This window comes from Macaca fascicularis, chromosome 2 (assembly GCF_037993035.2).
Source record: "Macaca fascicularis isolate 582-1 chromosome 2, T2T-MFA8v1.1".
In the NCBI taxonomy this organism is placed as follows: Eukaryota; Metazoa; Chordata; class Mammalia; order Primates; family Cercopithecidae; genus Macaca; species Macaca fascicularis.
Genome location: NC_088376.1, coordinates 183,102,140 through 183,126,036, shown reverse-complemented (window position 1 = coordinate 183,126,036; position 23,897 = coordinate 183,102,140). Strand labels below are relative to the sequence as shown.

At 37.7% G+C, this 23,897-nt stretch overlaps 2 protein-coding genes across 12 annotated transcripts in view; one reads left to right on the top strand and one right to left on the bottom strand.

The window, feature by feature from the left end:
• The window catches only part of CMSS1 (cms1 ribosomal small subunit homolog), a 371,982-nt gene that overhangs the window by 83,893 nt on the left and 264,192 nt on the right, over positions 1-23,897 (top strand). For 2 of the 8 annotated variants that reach the window (XM_045384531.2, XM_045384530.2), the window contains exon 2: positions 585-695. The exons of the other annotated variants lie outside the window; for them this stretch is intronic. The gene's annotated coding sequence lies outside the window, so the exon portion shown is untranslated. The remainder of the gene's footprint in view (positions 1-584; positions 696-23,897) is intronic. 8 annotated transcript variants of the gene reach the window in all.
• Positions 1-23,897, bottom strand: part of FILIP1L (filamin A interacting protein 1 like) — a 296,973-nt gene that overhangs the window by 73,493 nt on the left and 199,583 nt on the right. The gene's annotated exons all lie outside the window — the stretch shown is intronic.

Sequence of the window (23,897 nt, the reverse complement as noted above, 5' to 3'; positions counted from 1 at the left end):
TATTGGATGAATTAATTTAAAAATTAAAAATATTATACATGTATAATGGTGATATCATTAGTAAAATTTATGACTACAGGATGGAAGTCAAAACCACTCAACCTCCTTGAGTTTAAGACAGAATATTCAACTCATCTACGCTCATGAGATACAAAAAACAAAGATGGTGATAATGAGGATATTAATAACAACTAACACATACCTGGTGCTTCCTGTATGTTAAACACTATTTTTAACCCTTTATATTGATAGAAATTAACTCATTTAATCTTTACATCAACCCTATAAGGGTTATCCCCATTGAATAGATGAAGAAACTGAGTCTCTAAGAGGTCATAAGTAACCAGATTTCAGACGAGGGAGAGCGCATTCAGGGTGGTGTGGCCATAGACAAGATTTCAAACCCAAGAAGTTTAGCCCCAGATGCCATACCTTTAGCCCTATGTTATAACTAAGGTGTAATTTCATAGAAGTTATTTGTTCCAACCATTTCTTAACACACTTAATATTCATCAGAACTTCCATAAAGTACCAAATGGGCTGATCATTGTGTAATCTTCCCTCTTTCTTCTCTTCCATGCAAGTCTAAAATGCTGATACTCAAACTGAGCTGCACATTGGAACTACCTGGTGTGAGCTTTCAGCACAGTTGATGCTTCGACCTCAGAGATTCTGACCTAATTGATGTGCCCCAGGTATCAAGTTTTTTAAAAGCTTCTCTGGTGATTCTTATATGTAGCAAAGTGTTAGAAGCACTGATCTAAAGGAAAATGAAATTGGCCTAGGCCCTAGAGTGTGCCTGAGGGGAAGGGGCATGATGGTGGTAGGATCTGGACCCTGGAGAATCCAGGAGTTGAAACTCAAGTCAGTTTCCTTTGCTTCTTATTGATAATTATGAAGGCAGGCAGGGAATACTGGGTGGAAATACTGGATAACATTTGGTGTAGAATTTACCAAAGGATTAAAATGTATACGACATTCTTTTAACTTGTTATTTAATACAAATCAAGTAAGCTTTAGTATTGCTTTAAGGACTGGGTCTTAGATGATCATTACAAATCTTAAGGAAAGTGTTGTTTAGAAAAACAAAATGGCTACACGTTGAAATAGGATAGTGCCTTCCTTTAGAGATGCCAACTTAATTGCTCCAATGAGAATAGTAGTCTCCCTTTACTAAACTGTTTAGGAAAATTGATATTTATTTATAATGTTTATGGTTTATTGTCTCAGAAGATTAATGCCAAATGCTCAAAAATGTAGTGACGAGCGATGACTCATTTTAGCTCATGTCAAAACAATGCGCTTTTGTAATTTTCCTGTCCCTGGAGAAGCTATTTAACACTAAACAAAATGCCTCAGAATGAAACTGATTGAGTGTTTCAAATTATGTACTTTTGCTTGGCTATTAGCCAGATGTTAGTCGGGAAAGCTCACTGTACATCAAAGCCTATGATTTGTGCTGACAATAATATTACACAGTTTACACTGCTTAAATATCAGTGATGTGTATTCTAAAGCTAAATAGTCAAACACAGTTCAGTCTCTTTGCATAATCAAGTTGTGTAACTCTGCTCTCAGCCAAGTGATTTTTCCTTTGTTAACTCTGGACGGGATGTACCTAATGGGTAAGGTATTTTTGTCTGCATTATCTTGTTGATAAATAGCACAGATTCCAGCTAGCTTAGGAAGAGAGTCACACACACACATACACACACATTTTTAAGATTTATACATTTGTTTTTTTTGTGAGTGGTGCCACCTGTCTTGTCCCTAGTAGAGCTCAGCATAATGTTTTATGTGTAGTAGGTACACAAAATATGTGTTGCTGATAATGATGCCAATAAACAAAACAAAACACAAAGTGTTTTTTTTCATTAATTTCCTATAATCTGTCTGCCAATAATATATGAGGTGTTATAAGAATCAGTGTTAAGTCAACTATGTTTTATTTTTTAGGGACAAAATATTTAAATGATTGGCTTGCTTTCACTGACCTCCTAAGTAATAGAAATATTTATGATGTTATATTAGACATTTGTAGAAGACAATAAAATTAGTGTAACTGACTCTTAGTATTCAAGACATTCTTAGTACCATGTGACATTTTTTTGAGTTGGAATTTGGGGCATAGTCTCTTGACAACCAAAAGTATGAGGTTACTTATAACAGTTTCTGTTACACCCAGCACCTGAGAAAGAGTCAGTGCTGAATAGATACCTGTTGAAATGAACTGAATTGAACAGATATTCAACTCATTCTCATTTGCTTATATTTTACAAGAAACAGTTTCTCAGATGCATTTCCATGGAGGATGTGGAAAAAGGTAGTGAAAATGAAATACCTTCTGATTCTATGGCATGGTAATAGGAAGTTATCTTGATATATAAGGGTATCTAGCTGTTAGCCCATTCTAAGAAAATGGTGTGAAGGGTAGTAATTCAAACTATTTCTGAAAACTACAGTTTTGGTCCAGGGAAGAAACTTTGGATTATAGTTCATTGTTACCAGTAGACACTGGACAACCAAAAAGATTAACAAGTCAACAAAATGCTTGTCAGGAAGAGATTCACACTAAATCAATAGTGTGATCTTATTTTTTATTAAAAATGGGGCATATCCATGTTATGCTTTCTACTATTCTAGTTCCCTGTCATGGAAAAGGTTTAACAGAATTTGGAGGCTACACAGACAGAATGGTAATGGGGTAACTTCAATGTGAAGATAGTCTGAAATTTAGATGATAAATTGATAGATTAAAGAGAAAAAAAAATCTATGAAAGTGATTTATTTAAAGCAACTAAAATCTATAAAATCATAAGCAGTATGGCAGGACAAATACTCTATTCACCTAAACCTAAAACTATTAGATTCAGAGGTTTGATGATAAAGGATGTAAACACATGGTCAAACTGCTGGGTTTGATTCCTTTCCTGCCCATTTATAGTTCTGTGTCCCTAGGTACCTTATTTATCATCTCAGGCCTCAGTTTCTTCATCTGCAAAATGCTGCTTATAATAGTAACTCTCTCATAGGGTTGTTATAAGGATTAAAGTTTAAGAAAGAAGCACTTAAAACAGTAGCTGGCACATCGTAAGTCTGTGTATATTCATACATATATGTACATATATAGACATATGCATGTTTTAAAGAATTTTCCATATTGGTTAGGTGGACCAAAAAAAAGTAGATTTAGAAGAATTTTGATTGATTTATGGGTGATTCCAAAAATTGGCTATTAGGAGTAATTCATCTTTTAGGCTTGCATCTTCACAGTACCCTACACAACATCCTTGTAGCCACCATGAGAAACTGAGACCCTGGGCTGGTTGGATCAGACGTGGCCCCCAAAAAAGTATGTTTCTCTTTTTACTGAGATGCTTCATATAGAAAACTACACAATGCTTTTTTCTTATTTTTGAGGCGGAAATAATAATAGAGCTATCATCCCCTGCTGCTTCATTTAATGGTACTAAATTGTCCTAAATAAAAAACTCTTCATTTGGTAATAGAAAAATATGGCTTCAAGTAATAGAAACAAGCCCAAGCTAACTGAGTTAAGCAAGATCTCTGGCCAGGAAGAGTAACTGTTGAGATATGCATCTTGTTTTTCTAAGCAAATGCTCCTACTTCAGAATCTGGTTGGACCTTAATCTGCTTACCTGGTTTAAGCTGCCCAATTTTCAGACACGTAGTTTACATTTCTGGCAATAGTGAGTGTGATGAATGTTTTGGTTATTATTGCTCTTAATAATAAGTATATGGCTTTCATTACAATAAACAAAGGTCTATAAGGGCCATAGACCAGACTGTTTCACCATTAGAATGTGCTTATTTTATTTTCATCATTTGCTAGTATTTTTGTTCCTAATTTTGGAAGAGATCTTTCAGTAGGGAGAGAAAACATTGCTTTCCAATCAAGTATTTGTAACCATTTTAAGTAGTAGAATCTGCCTGGTAAAAAATTATTTGGTTTCTATGAAGGCAGTGTTTTTAGCACTGGCATTTTTGAACTATCAAATTAAAATAGAGCTTTTTAAATATATATTTACCATGCTCCTTTAGCATAGGATATTCTGTTAAAATGAGGTCAAAGAGCTTCCAAACATGAATTTTCATTATTTTGACATCTTTTTATTTCAAACATAGCCTTGAGGTTTCTGTACTTTTCTCATTTGTTTGTTTGTTTTTACTTTTCTTTATGGATGCTTGTTGCCTTCTAGTCAACCTTAGATTCATGCTAATTGTACCCCCTCATCACTGTAGCAACTACCTCCTCCTTGCCTCCCACACCCACTTCTCTTCTGTGAGACTTTGTTCTATCCATCCTCTTTTGCTCTAGAATCTTCAATCTCAGTTGGCTTTTCCCCCTAATCTCACTGTTTCTGCAAGTGACCAGCCTCTCTCTTTTCTTCCAGTCCTTGGCAAACCTCTTGAAGGAGTATTATTACACTCTTTACGTCTACGTCCTTACCACCCTCTTTGGGTCCTTGAAGTCTGGTTTCAGTGTCTACCATTCTGAAGAAATTGTTCTTTCAGAGGTCATTGGTGACATCCTCAGACCCAAAAGCCTTCACTCTGACTTCATCCTCTGCCACTGCTTCATGCCAGTTAACGTACTTGACTGCCTGGTGACTCCCTGAAATTCTGTTTTTGGCTTCTAAGACACTGGTCTTTCCAAGTTCTCTTTCTGTTTGATAGACTGCTTCTTGTCTACCTTGCTAGATAGCTTATCCCCCTTTGAATGTAGACATTTGCCAGGACAGGCCAACTCCTTGCTTTCCACACTATTTCTCCACTGGGACTTTCATCTACTACTGTTTCAACTTCCCTTCTTTGCTGAAACTGCCAAATTTTTACCTTTAGCCAATGCTGGCCTGAGTTCCATCTAGTCCCATGTATGCGCTTTCTCCTAGATATCTCACCAGATCCTCAAGCACAGGATTCCAAAGCCAAACTCTCTTGTCCTCTACCAGTCTTCTGATTGCTCTTATTAGGACTAATCTTCTTGTCATCAGGGCCCACAACAATTGCTGGTCTAGTCATTGTATGTCTTGCATCTTTAGAACATGTAACATACTCCACTTTACATCTTATAGCATAATCATTATTTCTTCATTTTTCTCATTTATTGAGGTGTAATTTATTTTTACTAAATGTGCACAAATATTAAGCATACAGATTGATACATTTTACATATGTATATATCTATATAATCTCTATCCAGATCAAGTTATAGATTTCCAACTCTGCCACTGGCCTGCTTTGTGCCACATTCCAGTTGATATCCACTTTCTTACTGAGAGGTTACCACCATTTGATGTCTATTACTGTAGATTAATTCTGTCTGTTTTGGACTGCATGCATGTGGACTCTCATATTAATGGAAATGCAACTTCATATAAATAGAATTTACATTGCCATCAGAAATGTATGCAAACTCTAGTTGCTTCACTTCTTTAACATTTGGTAATGTCTTTTTAATTTAGCCTTTCTGGCCAGGCACAGTGGCTCACGCCTATAATCCCAGCACCTTTGGGAGGCCGAGGCGGGTGAATCACTTGAACTTAGAAGTTCAAGGCCCGCCTAGACAACATGGAAAAACCCTCTCTCTACAAAAAATACAAACATTAGCTGGGCGTGGTGGTGCATGCCTGTGGTCCCAACTACCTGGGGTGCTGAGGTGGGAGAATCACTTGAGCCCAGGAGGCAGAGATGGCAGTGAGTGAAGATCATACCATAGTACTCCATCCAGAGTGGGTGACAAGGCCAAGACCTTGTCTCTAAATAAATAAATAAATATTAGCCTTTCTGGTAGGGCTGTAGTACTCCCTCATTGTAAATTTAATTTGTATTTCCCTGATGATTTATAATGTTGAAATTCCCTTTCACATGCTCATTTGCATATTCTCTTTAAGGCCCCTTGAAGTCTGTTTCTTTTATATTGGGTTGTCAGTCTTATTTTTTATTTAATTATTGCTTTGTAGGAGTTCTTCATGTATTCTGTATGTATTGCTTGGTTATACGTAAGCAAATATCTTCTCCCAACCCGTAACTTGCCTTTTCATCCCATTGTGTATTTTGATTAACATAACTTATTTACTTCAATAAAGTCTTAATTTTTTAACCTTTTATGGTTGGTGACTTTTGTGTTCTTTTCAAGAAATTTTTACCTTCTTCAAGGTCATGAAGATAAAACTGAAACACAGAAAGGTTAAGTGGTTTGCACTAAGATTGTGGCAGACTGAGTTGTCCTCAAAACTTTAATTGTCCCCATCTTCCTGGGTATATGGATGCCCAACCAGACATTTCTAGCTTTTCCAGTACTGAGAAGTGGCTATGTGAGTTTGGATTGCATCAGTGAAATATAAATAGAAGACATGGTCATCCCTAACTTGAAAGCAAGACACTTTTCATGTATTTTGCCATTTTCCCCACCCACCCCCTAACTCCCTACCATGCACTATAACAGAGATATGGTAGAGTTTCAGTATTGATCAGGTGGATGAAGACAACGCTGAATGGTCTCATGGAGCGGAAAGATTTTTAACTTTATTTAGATAATATTTAAGGTTATTTAAATAATGTTTAGATAATTTAAAACTTGTTTGAATAATTAGAGTATATTTAAGCCTAAATAAACACATTTTGGAGACTCTTACTGTTATTTAGACTTAACAAATATACAGTTGGTTAGCGTATAGTGGAAGCAGCCCTTCAACTCAGATCTTCAGCTTCTTGTACTCTTAATACTTTGTCATATTATCATAATGCTGATGGAATGGTGTGGAATAGTTAAGTACCTATTACCTATTTATTTATCTATTTATCTATTTATTTATTTATTTATTTATTTATTTATTTTGAGACAGAGTCTTGCTCTGTCACCCAGGCTGGAGGGCAGTGGTGCAGTCTCAGCTCACTGCAAGCTCCGCCCCCTGGGTTTATGTCATTCTCCTGCCTCAGCCTCCCCAGTAGCTGGGACTACAGGCGCCTACCACACCCGACTAATTTTTTGTATTTTTAGTAGAGACGGGGTTTCACTGTGTTAGCCAGGATGGTCTCGATCTCCTGACCTCATGATCTGTCTGCCTTGGCCTCCCAAAGTGCTAGAATTACAGGAGTGAGCCACCGCGCCTGGCATACCCCTTTAATTTGACATCTGCAGCTCTTTGTTTGCTGAACCTAACATTGCACCCATAGCTTCCACTGTTTTTTCACATTATGTGTACTTAAGCCAAACCATGCTCCTTGCTTTTTCCTGAATTTGATTGCTCTTTTTGCCCTAATCTCCTTCCCTTATGCTATTAAGTCCACCTATAATGATTTTTGTTTTCCCTTCTCTTTTTCTCCTTGTCTGAACTATGTCTATCTTTTAATATGAAACTCTAATGCTACCTTGACCCATTAGGGGATCAAGCCATTCCTCATCCCCTAATCAGCGATCACTTCTTTTTCCACCACCTGAATGCTTTTCTCCTCCTGAGGTCAAGGGCCATATGTGTGATCCAGTGCCTGGCACATGGAAGGAACTCAGTAAGCATTTTGAAATGAATGAATAAATGAACTAGATGATAAGTGAATTTTTCAGGTACTGAAACTGTGTGTTGAATATTTGTAAATATTGATCTGGCTATGCAATGAGTATGGCCAAGGATTTTTAAACTGTCCAGTTGGTTTTGTGTCTTCTCTATCAGTGAAGTTCTGACTCGGCAGTTCTGAATCAGCAGAATTTCTGTGCTGTATCACTTTCATCTTCCATAACATAGCCCATGTAGCCGGGTAAGTCAGTACAAATTACTGACATAGTATGACCATGACCTCATTTGACCTTTTAGCAAATAAGACTTTTCTATTATAAAGTGAGAAGACATGTACGTGGAAAAAGAGATGCTATTTTCTATTCAAGGCAGATGATTTGACTTAGAGAACTGTGTGACAACTGGCTTCACTCGTGTTCTCTTGGCATCTTAACAGAACATTTGAGCCATATTTGAAATACCATTATGTTCCTATCTGCAAGTTCCACTGTTGGAGATTCTCATTCGGTATGTTTGGGGTTGGGCCCAGGAATCCATACTTTTAAGTATCTCCCCAGACAACAATGATGATCACTTAGATTTGGGAACCACTGGCAGAGAAGGGTTAAGAGCTCAGATATGAGAGTCCTTGAGTCCTAATTCTCCTCTCTAGTTACTAGCAATGTGATCTTGGGAAAGTTACTGTCTTTGAGCTTCTTCAGGATCATTATCTGAATATTATGTGGACAATAATATTACCTCCTTTAAAAGGCTGTTAGGATTAAATGAGATAATCTACTGCACTTAACACAGTGTTTGACAGTAAATATTTAATTAAATGTAGTTGTTATTATTATCACTAATTATCAAGTTCTTTACAAAAGACCTTTCTTTGTATTTTTTGTATAGAATATACAAAGTAGAATCTAACATCTACAAAAACAATTCCTATTTTGTGTGTGTGTGTGTGTGTGTGTGTGTGTGTGTGTGTGTGTCTGTTCTTTCTTTTAATGGGAATCTTAATTTAGCTTCAGGGGTTTAGTTAAAATTCTGTGTGAGATTACTCTGACCCCATTTACTCTTCATGAATAATTTGCCAGTTAGCAACTCTATACTTAAAAAAATTATTGGAGAACTTTAGTGTGTATGTGTGTGTGCATGTGTGTCTGTGTGTGTGTGTGTGTGTGTGCGCGCGCGTGCGTGCACAGGCTGTCAAAGGAATGCTTACCCGGAAAATGTAAGACCAGATGTTCTAGTGCAGCATTTCTTGAACAAGTAGATGGCTAAAGTGTCATAATTTAGGAGCTACAAGTTGAGGCTGTGGGTGAAAGACATGCAGGGAGACACCTATTTCGAGTTCTGGCCTCTTCTCATAAAATTAATTTTTTCTCTGATCCAGTATCAAACAGAAAATGGAGCAGAGGTACTCTGAGCTAGGGTTTGGTGGTGCTACCTGCAAAATAAATTGAATTTTGATTGTATGTATACACTGTACCATGTGCTTGTGTATGTTTCATGTATCCATGGAGGAATGATGTGGAAGCCTTGGGTCAGGTGAGGGGGGCTGGGATGTGTGTGGAGTCATGGTATCAAAAGGATTTAGAGCCACCCCTGGTACAATAGCTACTTGTTAACAAACTTACTCCCAAGAGTCACAGTGAATAATGGAAAGTCAGATTTTCATGCAGAAATACTTATTCATGGCAGGGCAAGATTTCTTTTAGGTGAAGCAGAAACTCTCTAGAGTAAGAGAATGAGTAAATTTATTTGAAAAATCTTCTTTGCATAAAGCAATAATATGGCTAATAATGGGGTATGAAGTATGTCATGTTTTTCATCTGTATAGATTAAAAAGTCCATCACACTGCTAATTTTAACTCATAATAACTTAAAGTTGCTATCAGTTCTAGTTAATTTAGATAACCTCAGTGTATATTTTGCCACATTTTTATTCCATTTCCATTCAACTGCCTATTGAATTCTCAAATTGCATGGAGAGTAGGTGATGAGAGTCGTAGTCTGCAACCCCTTTCCTGTTCTTTCACTTGAGTGAACCCTTCATATTCAGAGTTCATTTATCATTGTCAACAAGAGCTGTTGTCATCTGACCAGAACAAATGAGAAATTTCAGTTCTTGGGGCAAAACGCATATTCAGAGCTGAAATTTTGATTAAGTATAAGGCTGATTGGTTAACAGTGAAGGGCTTCAGTGTGGGGTCAGCTCACCCTTATTGCACATTCAAGTACAATATTAGGTATTCTTAGATGTCCAGAACCTGTGAAATTCTTAATAGAGTTGGTTTATACATTGGTTTGACTTATAAGAACTTAAATCTTGTCTAAAAACCTATATGGATTTCAAAGGCTTAGAGAGGATTAAAAGGCTATAAAAATTTAAATAACTTCATCCAGTGAGTATGTTTACCTAAATGTGTCATCAACCTTCTCAGTTTTCTGGTTAGAAAACTGGTTTGGGACACACTGACTCACACTGTCGACTGATAGAATGCAAACACATTCAGAATTCTCCTGGCAAGACTAATGTAACAAAAACAGGGTTCTGGGAGCTTTTAGAGGTGAAATGTTTCATTTCTTCAATAAATCTTCCTATCACTAAGAGCTTTTAAAGTAAACAAACACATGTCTTCACAGTTGTTAGGTGCTGGGTGAAGTGGCAGATGCATATTGTCATATCCAGTACCCCTTGCCACTTTCCAAGGAAACAATTTTTATAGGTGACCTGGGGAGTATTATGTTTTAGCCCTTAGATTGACAAAAAGTAATACCCTATAATTCTAACTATTATCTCCATATGTAAATAAACATTTTATGGGGTTTATATTTTCCCTTTGGCCTATAGATGTCAAATTCTTTGCCCAAATAATTACCTATACTCTTCTCAGGACCCTCATGCAAAAAAGTAGATAACTAGAATATTTTTACCCATTTTGTAGATGGAAACATCAACACACAACTAGTGTTATTTTTCTTCATGTTGCCCAACCAACTTGGGCCCAAACTCAAATAATGGCCCAAGACAGTTATATTCTCTAAGTAAGGTTAGCTGAGCAACTCTTTTCAAGGATGAAGAGATGGAGACTGGACTGTCTTCTTGGCAGAGCTCAGGGTACAGTTAAAATAAATAGACGCTCCTGTTTCTTTCTCTTTTCCAGTTGGTTATATCTCATTGCCGTTTGTTCATTCACATGTTGCTGTAATTAGCCAATTTTAGGCTAGGCAAAGGGATTAGGTAGCGCATTACACACCCACATCTCCCTTTCTGGGATTTAGGATGAAATGAGATTTATTTTTCCATTTGCTTCATCCGAATGGAAATGTATTTCTTCAATCCTATTTGGCTGTAAAGTAAGTTTTTATCAGGAAGTTGTACAATAATGGATAATGTGAAATCCATTTCTCTTGGGTGTTTTGCTCATAAGAGTTTTCTGGTTGTTGTTGTTTTTGTTATTGTTATATATTATATAATAATGTATATATTATATATTATTATAACAAAATAATAATTGTTATTATTAAGTTGTTTCCAAATTTGACTCTAGACACACCTAACACAAGGCCTGTATACACTAACAAATTGCCAGTGGTGGGTTGAGATTTTTCTGCATGACAAATGTCTCATGGTCTCAGGATAAAGGGGAAATCCAAAGTTGTGGCATACAGGGTCTGTATGCCCTGGCTGTAACATACTCATCCTCAACAGAGGCTTAGCTCCACAAATTTATCTTTTTAATGTACCTGTGAGTGCATTTCTCTGCCTGCTAAGTCTACTCAGCCTTGAAGCTAATTGCTGCCTGCTGGGAAACCTTCACATTCCCTCCATGCAGAACTAATCCATCTTTCTAATCAGATCCTTGAGCACTCTTGTACGTGCCTTTGTTACAGCTCACAATTAATTACCTCATACTACTTACGTTTCCACCTGGGCCTCAAAGACAGGATCCATGTCTTCATTTTTTTTCCCTAGTTCGTAGTTCCAAGCATAGTGTTAAGTTAAATGAATGAATGGATAATAAATATCCCCATTTTCTCTCTTTTCATATATAACCTAAATGTCCGTTCTTTTTTTTTTTTTTTCCAGCAAATAATCATTTTCTTTACGTTATTTCTTTTTGGTATATCTTCATTTACCTTTTTCCAAGTCTTTATTCTTTGCTTCTTAATAACATTAAAAGTTTTAACTTTTAAAGTGTTAAGGGCCGGGCGCGGTGGCTCACGCCTGTAATCCCAGCACTTTGGGAGGCCGAGGCGGGCGGATCACAAGGTCAGGAGATCGAGACCACAGTGAAACCCCGTCTCTACTAAAAATACAAAAAAAAAATTAGCCGGGCGCGGTTGTGGGCGCCTGTAGTCCCAGCTACTCGGGAGGCTGAGGCAGGAGAATGGCGTGAACCCGGGAGGCGGAGCTTGCAGTGAGCCGAGATCGCGCCACTGCACTCCAGCCTGGACGACAGAGCGAGACTCCGTCTCAAAAAAATAAATAAATAAATAAATAAATAAATAAATAAATAAATAAATAAAGTGTTAAGAGGCCGGGCGCGGTGGCTCAAACCTGTAATCCCAGCACTTTGGGAGACCGAGGCAGGTGGATCACGAGGTCAGGAGATCGTGACCATCCTGGCTAACATGGTGAAACCCTGTCTCTACTAAAAATACAAAAAACTAGCCGGGCGAGGTGGCGGGCGCCTGTAGTCCCAACTACTCGGAGGCTGAGGCAGGAGAATGGCGTGAACCCGGGAGGCGGAGCTTGCAGTGAGCCGAGATCGCGCCACTGCACTCCAGCCTGGGTGACAGAGTGAGACTCCGTCTCAAAAAAAAAAAAAAAAAAAAAAAAGTGTTAAGAACACAGCGAAACTTTATCTCATGCCCAATCTACATTATCATTAATAGTTTTATTATCTATCTTGGTCATTTAAATCAACCAAGTTACACATCCATCCTGACTTTTTTGGTTTTATTCAGCCATAAAAAGGAATGAAGTGTACTGATACATGTTACAACATGTCTGAACCCTGAAAACATTAAGTGAAAGAAACCAGGGACAAATAGCGACATCTTGTATGATTCCATTTATATGAAATGTCCAGAATAGGCAAAACCATAGCAACAGAAAGGAGATCAGTGGTTTCTAGTGGCTGTAGTGTCACTGCTTAATGGGCACAGGACTGCTGCTTCTTTTTTCTTTTTTTCTTTTGAGACAGGGTCTTGTTTTGTTTCCCAGGCTGGAGTATAATGGCGTGATCTCGGCTTCCTGCAGCCTTGACCTCCCTGGACTCAGGTGATCCTCCTACCTCAGCCACCCAAGTAGCTGGGACTGCAGGTGCATGCCACTACACCCAGCTAAATTTTGTACTTTTTGTAGAGATGAGGCTTTGCCATGTTGCCCAGGCTGCTCTCAAACTCCTGGGCTCAAGCAGTCCACCTGCCTCAGCCTCCCAAAGTGCTGGGATTACAGGCATGAGCCACCGCACCTGGCCCACAGAGCTTCTTTTTAATTGACAAGTAGTATTCCGTTACATGGATATACCACAGTTTTGTTTATCCTGGGATTACAGGCATGAGCCACCGCACCTGGCCCACAGAGCTTCTTTTTAATTGACAAGTAGTATTCCGTTACATGGATATACCACAGTTTTGTTTATCCATGCCTCAGTTGATGGACATTTCAGTTGTTTTTACTTCTTGACTATCATGAATAATGCTGCTGTGAATATTTGTGTACAGATTTTTGTGGACATGTGTTTTCATCTTCTTAGCTCTATACCTAAGAATAGAATTGCTGAGTTGTATGGTAACTGCAATGGATTGAATATTTGTGTCCCCCCAAACTCTTATGTTGAAATCATCAGTGTGATGGTATTAGGAAGTGGAGCCTTTGGGAGATAATTAGGTTTTGAGGGTAGAGGAGCATTCATGAATGGGATTAGTGGCCCTTGTAAGAACTTTCTCACCCACTTTCTACCATATGAGGAAACAAGGAGAAGACAGCAGTCTACAACCCCAGAAGAGGGACCTTACCAGAATACTGCTAGCACCCTCATCTCCAATTTCCACCTTCCAGAACTGTGAGAAATAAACTTCTGTTGTTTACAAGCCACCCAGTCTCTGGTATTTTGTCTTCATAGGCCCAACTGACTAAGGCAATAATTCTACACTTAACTTTTTGAGGAACTGCTAGACTATTTTCCAGTGCACCATTTTACATTACTACACAGCAGCATATGAGGGTTCCAGTTTCACATCCTTGTCAATACTTGTTATTATCTTTTTGATTAAAGTTATCCTAGTGGATATGAAGTGGTATCTCTTTGTTACCAGTGATTAACCCATTTCTAAAGGAAAATAGAAAGTAAGAGGCATTTGAAGTTATTAAGAGTCAGTTAACCAAAGAATGTTGAATAGGAAATAAAAATAATACAATCTAAAGCTCGTAAGGTGGCCTGGCTAAATGACTTGCATCTATAAATTTGAATAATATGGAACCACTTAAAAAAAGAATAGGAAAAGTATTGTATGATCTTCATGAATTGCTGATGTATGCTTGTAATAATCTTTTTAAACATAAATACAAGAAACCATTCACGGTGGATTATCTTTGAGGAGTAGGAAGTGAGAGGAGGGCTATATGTGGGACCCTGAAACATATATGCAAGATATAGAGTGAAAAAGCTTGAATTGGAAATTACTTATTTTTAAGAAAAGAAAAAACATAGAAAACACATATTCAGTCTTATGAATCTTGCTAATGCATTTCTTCTGAAACATCTTCTGAAGCTTCAAGTTACCTGTTTGTCAGGTATCTTGGATATTTCAGTGTTATTGAGAAAATCATGGAAATAAATGGAGTGTATGTGTATGATAAGTAGGGAGGAAATACAAAGAAGTGAGGATTGGCAAGTAGAAATTAAGTTAAATAGGAAACTAATGTAGAATTCTCAAACACTCCAAACTAACTGAATTTAAATTAGAGAGAGAATTTGGTAAAGTGGGCCTTAGATCCCACTATTTTCAACAAATCAGACTTTTCAGGACCATGTAGGGCCAGGAGTAAGTGTTGTGAACTGTTGCCAAATATGTCATGTGGTGAGAAAGGTGAGCCAGGATCGTGGATTTGGACTCTAAGGCTTGATACAGGATATATGAAGGAGGAAGCCTCAGACATTTCAGAGAATGAGCAACGGAAATTTTTTATTTTTGGAAGACCAGTGATGCTAGGCTATGAGAACCTGAATTTGAAAGAGAAAAGGAAATATACTGAAATTATATTGACAAGGTGAAAAAACTCTTTCAATAAAGTGTTGTAATCTTTAAGTGTTTTTTTTGATATGTTAAGATTTTTTTTTCCAGAAGCAACACATCTCTAAACAAAGCCGAAGTCAGTGGGAAAGTCTGATTCATGTCATTAACATTCACTTTTTACTCTTTATAACATCATATCATGTTTAAATTGAGGTCAGATTCAAGATTAGTCTCAGGTAGAGTTATAAAGTAAGAAATTGGCTCTCTTCTTCATTGTTAGTAATGGTATAAATATCTTTTACAACAGGCAGTTTAGCTATAGGTTTTATAATCCTTAAATAGGTTCATAACTTTTGACTTAGCAATTTCATATATAAGAATTCTAAAACAGGGCCAGGCACAGTGGCTCATGCCTGTAATCCCAGCACTTTGGGAGGCTGACACAGGCGGATCACGAGGTCAGGAGATCGAGACCATCCTGGCTAACACAGTGAAACCCCGTCTCTACTAAAAATACAAAAATTAGCCGGGCGTGGTGGCGGCGCCTGTAGTCCCAGCTACCTGGGAGGCTGAGGCAGAAGAATGGCGTGAACCTGGGAGGCGGAGCTTGCAGTGAGCAGAGATCATGCCACTGCACTCCATCCTGGGTGACAGAGCGATGCTCCGTCTCAAAAAAAAAAAAAAAAAAAAAAAAAAAAGAATTCTAAAACAATAATCAGAAAGGCATAAAAATTAATTGGAATATGAGGCCATTCAGGATAGTGTTCTTTATAATAGTGACAAAGGAGGAATAGAAATGCCCACAATAGAGAATTTGTTACATAAGTTGTGATGCATCTGTGTGATACAGTAGTATTCATCTACTTTAATTGTGATGTAGAGTAGTTGGTGATTTGGAAAAATGGTCATGATGTTTTTGTTAGTGAAAAAATATTGAATATAAAAACTACAAAGTATGAGTTGAGTGAGTTGCTTTTAGGGATGAGTTATTGTCTCTTGATGTGTTTAATCTTAAAATCCCCTTTTAGGATCATTTTTTTATTCTAGCTCCATGGTAAGAGCACCATACACTCTTACTTCTGCCTTTTTGGGGGTAGCTCTCAAGCTCATTCTGCTTTCCTCATCAAAATGGGCTTGTCTTGTATCCCATTCTCCCATGACCATGCTAACCAAAGGGAATGAATCCAGAAGCTAATTCATGATGAGAGATTAATGGAAAATAATAGATTAAAATGTAGCCAACTTTTCCTACATTTCATTCACTCATTCAAAAAAATATTTGTTTTACCTCTCCCATGTTCTTGGTCCCGTGGAAGGGGCTGTGTAACAAAATATATCAAAAGTAAGCCCACTTGCCTTAGAGTGGGGAATATTTGATTTTTCACAATAACTTTAGACAAGAAGATGCAATTAGTGTGAGGATTTTTGACAGTGGCAAGTCAGAGGAGCACTGGAGTCTTTGGATGTACTTAAAAACCCTCACTTTGGTTCAGTCTTGATTTCGCATATTTGGAAGGCTACGTTTTTCATAATAACCACCAAACTAACATTTCTGTTTCTCTAAGTAGATTGATTTACCAAAAAGAAGAAATGAGTCTTAATGGTTAAAAAAAAAAAAAAAAATTCACAGAGCACTGTCTTGCCCAGCTCAGTGTTATACAGTGTTAGATCATTAGGACATTCAGTAATTCTCCTACACTAAAGAAAATAGGATACAACCATGCCTTGGGTATGAGCCCTTATTTGTGCCTCCTCTGTATCCTTTGTTGTCATTAGCCTGCAACTTTGCATTGCACTTACTTGATTTTGTGTCTATCTCCCCTACACTAAACAATATGCCCCTTGAAAGCTCTTATTAATTGTCACATTATTAGAACCCAGTATAGGGTCTACTTAAATGCTTTCTTGGCAATTCAAAAAAATGTGCCCATTGGTATCATGCAGAGTACGTAAGTAAACTACTTTGAAGAAAGGCAAATTTGAAGAAAGATACGTATAATGGTTAATTTTATGTGTCAACTTGACTGGGCCATGGGATGTCTGAATAGCTGGTTAAACATTATTTTGAGGTGTATCTGTGAGAGTGTTTCCAAAGAGGTTAGCATTATAGTTGGTAGACTGCCCTCCCCAGTGTGACTAGACATCCTGCAATCTGTTGAGAGCCAGAATGGAACAGAAAACTGAAGGCAGGTTGAATTAACTGACTGGATTAATTGCGCTGGAACATCAATCTTCTGTCCTTGCCACTACTGATTCTTAGGGCTTTAGATTGGGAATAGAATCTATACCATTGACTTTCTAGCTTTCAGGTCTTTCGGCTACATGACTGGCTTTCTTGAGTCTCCAGTTTGTAGACAGCAGCTCATGGGACTGCCCAGCCTTCAGGATCATGTGAGCCAATACTTTATAATAATGGTTTATACACACACACACACACACACACACACACATTCTGTTTCTCTGGGGGACCCTGACAAATACAGTGCTAATGCTCACTGAGTGCTTTGTATGTGCTAGACACCATACTTAGCACTTGCTGTGCATTATATGATTAGTAATCACAAGAACCTATGAGATCTCCATCATTTTTTAAACAGATGGTGAATTGGAGACTTAACAAGATTAAAGGCTTTGCCCAAGGTCAAATAGCCAGTAGGATCAGATGAGAGGATGGGACCATGCTTTATGGTCCATGCTCCATGTTTGTTGTTCTAACTCGAGTCTATGCTTTTAACTCTGATACCCTATGCTCTTCCATAAGGCCTTTCTGTTCAGTGATATTCACTCATCACTTGTGCCAGCCATCATCTTCATGGCTGGCCAAGGCTGTTTGGCTTCATCTTCTCATCTGAGGAATTAATACACTTGCCAGGAAAGCTTACCTATGAGTTGCAAATTCAGGATACAGTTTAATTCTAATATCCCACCTTGATTTTCACTTATGAGGCAAAAATTTCCATTTTGATATGATTTAATGGCTCTTTTTCCTCTTTATATTTTTTAGTCCAGATGGAACAGAAGTTTGAGGTTGCCTTTCCACATTCAGTTTTTGGCTACCTGTTTTATAGGGTTGTTAAACTAGTAACCACCAGCCAGTTAGTAGATGTATTTATAGAGTATTTACTGTATGTCCTGCATTCTCCTAGGGCTGTGCGGGCTGTTGGATAATTGCTGTCTTTAATCTCCTTTTTGCCTGATCTTCCACAGTGTTGCAACAGTGGTGTCTGTGCCACAGAACGGACACCTGCATTCTTCCTAAATTATCTGCAGATTATTTTGAGCGTCTTGTCTTTTCAACTGTATTTTAGTTGTGTATTAGATTTATCTTGGACCTCCCGTAACACCAAGCACATGGTTTGAGTACCTAGGAATGATTCTAGGGAGAATAGCATCAAATATATTGTCAGGAGAACTGGCTTCTGGTCTGGCTCTGCAACTATTTCGCTGGAAGATTTGGTGACTTTTTTTATCTTGGACTTGATAGGCCTCACTTTTCTTAATTCAAAAAATCAAAGCATTGGTCTACATTGCTAGGTCTTTTCTAGCTTAAATTATTGACTTCTGAGATTTCTATAATTTTTTATAGTTATCTGATAGATTGATTCATGGTGGTTGTATTAACAGGAATAAAAAGGTTGTGAGTAGACTTCGATGTGCAAAGGTGATATTAGGTTCAGTTCCAAATATGTGGAAGCAGTAGGGTATACCGAAATCTAGATGTCCTTTAAGAATGGACACACAGATTTGGATTTAAAGTTTTGGTGGTAGTCACTGTCATTCTCACTGACCTCTTTTGGTAGTGGAGTTAGAATCCTAGACTTGAGGTAAAAGGTACTTGTTCATGACAGTCACATAATCACAAATTTTTAGGTGTGAAAGAGACACAGAAATCATATAGCCTGCCCTTGTTTTTTTTGTTGTTTTGTTTTGTTTTGAGACAGAGTCTTGCTCTGTTGCCCAGGCTGGAGTGCAGTGGTGCGATCTCGGCTCACTGCAACCTCAGCCTCCCGGGTTCAAGTTATTCTCCTGCCTCAACCTCCTGAGTAGCTGGGATTACAGGCGCGCGGCACCACACCCAGCTAATTTTTGTAGTTTTAGTAGAGACAGGGTTTCACCATTTCGGCCAGGCTGGTCTCGAACTCCTGACCCCATTATGTCCCCGCCTTGGCCTCCCAAAGTGCTGGGATTACAGACGTGAGCCACTGCGCCCGGCCCCTTGTTTTATATACAAGAAAACTAAAGATTTTAGGAATGGAATTTGCCAAAAGTTATACATAGCTGCAGATAGGTCTGCAGACCAGACTCCCGCTATCTCTAAGCTCTCGGTTCATCCCTCACTAGGCTTGTTAGTGTTTTCTTTTTAGCGTTCATAGTATTCTTTTGTAAGCAATAAATTCACTATCGTGTACATTCAAATACACATTCAAAATTATTTGTAAAATTTAGTTCAAAAAACTAAATTTCTGGGTAGGAAAAGCAATCAGGTAGTATTGTCACTCTATGTGAATTTTGACCTCTGAAATTAAAAGGCATTGTATGGAAACCGCTGAATTGTGCAGTTTTAAGAGTATGGTTTTGTGACATCTGTTGAAAGTTAAGTCATCATGTACCATCCTAAATGGTTTTTTAGTACCCACATGAGGTAATTAATCTCTCTGCATCCCTTTTTAGATCCTGTGTTAGGTCTAGCATGTATCCCACAAGGCTGATCGTGTTGTAATTCTGTATAGAATTACAATAACAAAATATGTGTTTGTGGTGGATCTCCATTTTGTTCTGGTAAAGAACTAGATACCCATGACAAAGGTCAAGTGGAGATCTGGCATCCATTTCAATGCTTGCAAGACATAGTCTTGAGAATATGTAATACAAATAACTCCTTGCCAAAAAAACTGAAAGGAAATGATTGCATTTGAGTACAATGTATTCTACAACAATAGTTTAGTGTGTATGAAAATTTAAAACTGCTGGCTTTCAAAATATTTTTTTAAGTAGACTTTATTTTTTTTAAAGCTTTGTACCCACTGTGTATTGCTTTGTGGGATATCCTTAAAAGCTGAGATTTAAGACCCAAGAAGCTGAAAATCTTAATGGCACGATATTGAATTCTCTAGTAAAGTACTTTAGTTTAATGTGTTTATTGATTTCTCCTGAATGTTCTGTCTTCATGAGCATTAATGTTATTACATTAGTTTACCATAGTGGTGCCTTTTTTTCTACCCGTCATGAACTCGTAATGCCTTAGAAGAATCAGTATCAGGTCTTAAAGCCTGCAGTGGTGTCTTTGTTTTACATAATGAACAAATATTCAGGATTGTATGTAGGTGAGGACTATATCTACCTTATTCGCCCAGTATCTAGTATGGGACCTGGCTTGCAGTAGACATATATATTTAATCAATTATTGTTTTTGTTTTGTTTTATTTTGTTTCAGTTAATGAATGGCAAGTAGCACTAGCTCCAAACTAATGAGTTTAACCTAAAAATTGGAGAAATTAACTCATTCATTTACATCTTTCAAAGGAGTATCCAAATCCTCTAGAAAGAAAATTTGATGTTTTTGAGAGAAGCCTTTAAAAGTGGTCTGATTTACTCAGTTAACAGTAGGGTCAAATATGGCTCAAGCAGTGTTTTAGTCACCTTGTCTGATGGCAGTCTGGAAAAATAGGCCTGTCATAATAGAAAAGGATTGATGGTGAAAATACTTGTTTATAAAGTTGTTTCAGACAAAGGGAGAGATGGAAGTGCTTTGTTCTTCATTAAAACTTAACAGCAAAGAACTTCCCAGAGTGCGGTCAAGGCAACAACACTTGAAGCTGGACCCCTGGTGACTTTCCTCTAAAGGGCTCTAAGGCCTCTGCACCACTGTTCAATCCAGTCAAACTTGGACAGAAAAAGGAACAATAGATTAATTCTACCTTGACTCCTTTCTTTGTGGCTTTTGAGAAGCTACCATTTGAACTTCTGATTTACAAAGTTGAACTATCAGTGCTAACCTACTTGGCCAAGATTTTATGAAAAGTGATTTAAGGCTTTAACAAAATCCATGGTTGAAGCCACAGTTTTATACAGAGCTGTCATAACAATATTTGTTTCCTGCTTTAGTTGTTGTTTCAAGACCAGAAATGCAGCAACATATATGGGTAGCATACATAGTTTGTTTTAGTATTCTAAGAAAGAATGCATGGTTTAAAAAAAAACAACTTTTTTTTTTCCTTCAGAGCCTTTTCCTCCATTGAAACTGAAAAAGAAAAAAAAATATGCAAGCTTTTTTGAAAGTACAGGCAAAATTGGCATTTCACTTATGGGAAAATTTTGCAAAATTACATTGACTAAAAGTGACTTTTGTTTTGGCTTTCCTGTGAAGCCATACAGAAAGGCCAAAAATTATTGGCATTGCTTTTGTGTAAAAAACCTTTTACATAGACTCCACCTGTAATTCAGCCAAGTACATAATTCAGGTCATTGGTGACACATGTATCCACATGTTGGAGCTGATCAGTGAAAGTTGTCATGAAACGTGGATAGAATATTACCATATGGACAGACCAAACCGCACAGATTACAGCTAAGGAAACTTTGCATTAACATGCTTGGGAACAGGCTTTCCTGAGCGGATCCCTGCCCCCACCCACCCTCAGTGGGAAAGCCAATTGCTTACTGATTACGACAGCGACATCACTTGGCAAACATTTTGGCCTGAGCTCAATGTGTGACATCAGTCTCCTTTAGGGTTTTCCACATAAAACAAATTCTCCAAAGAAAACACAGAAATTGAACCTTAATTTGAAATCCATTATTACATCCTCTGAGGTCTCATTAACTACCTCAATCATGTATTTCTTAATTTTTGTATTATTTCCAGGTAGATACAAACCAACAGAATGTGAGTACAAAACCTTTACCGTGTTTATTTCAGAGTTTCAACCAGATAGCCCTTTGTATCTGTTTTCAACCAACCTCCCTTTTACTGGGGTTATGATATCTTTGTTTCACTGCTGGGAGGGTTGCTACTTTGGGAGTGGTTTACAACACTTTGTTTGAGGAAGGAAGTAAACATTGTTTTTTGACCCTTCAGGATAAGTTAGCCTCACTTTTGTGCTAGGCAGCTGTGTGCTTGAGAGAAAGCACTCTCAGTGAAGTTGGAAGGACTCAATCATGGTGTGTTTTGCCATGTCACTTGAAAGCAAGGCACGCTACAGGTATTTCACAGTCTTGTGTGTAAGCACCTCCTCTGAGCATTTATTTACCTGAAGTCATTAGTTTCTCCCACTTCCTGTTTCGTTAGATAGTATTCATTTAATACTACTTTGATGCACATGGCTTTAAAGCAGGTAGAAGTCAGTTATGCCTTATGAGGCCTGCAGTCTCCCAGCAGAAGGCAGGAGAGCAGGAAGGGTGGGTGTGAATGGGCCCACAGTACCAAGATACGGGAATTGTGATGTTGTTCAGGCAAAGCAAGGGAAGTCACATTTGCATCAAGTGAGTTGAGAATAAGTTTAATATTGTCACATTCAAAGAATTCCATCTGGAAGCTGTTCCTTGGCATATAGAAACAGATGAATATTCTCATATCTTCTGGAATGGCTAAACAGAGAGTGATAGACACTTTTTCCTACTTCTTGTTAATTGCATGTTCATTTTAATTATTCTTCAAGGCAAAGAATCCTATAAAGGAAACTTTATATCCTATAAAGCAAATCTCTTAAATTCTTTCTCTTAAATTCATTTTATATATTTAGAAATATATTCTTCATATATCGATTCAGTGGTATACACTTTACATTTTTCCCACAATTTTTCTTTTCCTCCAGCCCATGGCCTTTATTCCCACTGATCTTTTGTTCCCATTTATCAGTGTTGTTCCTCCTTGCTCTCTTGGTTTAAATAATCTTTGCCATCTGCCTCCCAACATTCCAGTATAACTTCAGGATAGCCCCCTCCCAGCCTTCCTCCAGAAGATAGTAGAGATACACAGTGAATATCAGAACTCTCCTCCAATAGCCCTTCACATTCCCACCATAAATCTGTATCATCTTGCCTTTTCATTAATGTGGTAAGCCCCCTGGGCAGGGACAGCCTGTACCTCTTTGTTCTATGCCAGGCAACACTCTGACCGTGGTCAGTAAATGTTCATAATAATGAAAGATGAAAGAAAGTATCTGTGTTCAGCAAGTTAGTGCCAAATAAGTATGGCGGCCAAATGAGGCCACTAGTGCCAAACCACAGAGGTTCAAAATAACGTTTAATATAACATTGTCTCATTGAATAACAAATCTTATATTGTAATGTCTGAGTCAAATCTTCCTTTGGTGTCAGATTTCTTGTGCTCCTTTAATCTGCCCCTGTAGATATTTCAGAGTTCATGAGGAGCAAGTTAGTAAGACCTTTCCCCTGCCCCCTCTCTGCCATGTAGTGAAAAATAAACCTCCTGGAAAAAATAGAGTGAGTATAAGTGCCATGGTTTCTCTGGCACTCTGAACAAATGTCTACCATAAAGTATGTGGAAAATAAATGAAAGTTTGCTATTAGCCTGGATATTGAGGTAACTAACTTAAGTTCCCTAGCTGAAGTATGAATTGGAAGTAGTTGAATAAGCCATTTGAGATTGGTTACTTTCCATCTTTTCAGTATCAATAGAGAGGGTTAATTGTCCTTTCAATTTCATATGGATGCTTATACTGTCTACAGTGGTTCAGAATAGAGGGTCAAAGTAGAACAAAATAATCTACCCTACATATGATTAGAAAATACTTACCAACCAAACTCTCCTTTTTTTCAGCCGTACTTCTCAAAATACTAGTTCACATTTTAAGTTTCTACATTCTTGTTTCTTATTTTGTTTTTCAAAGCATTGCAATTTGGCTTCTGCCCTTACCGCTTTATTGAAATGGCTCATTAAGTTCCTCAGTATCTTCTTCATTGCCAAATCCTGGGACATTTCATTCTTTTCTGCATTATGTGGTGCTATTTGACTGTTCACTCTCTTTTTAAAGTCTTTGCTTGCTTCATTTCATTGCCTTCTTTAGTCTTCTGGTTCTTCTAAGCTTCCACCATTTTTTTTTTCAGCTTCCATTTTCAACCCCTTTTTCTTCCAGAAAACTGCCAAGCCTTGAGGTATTC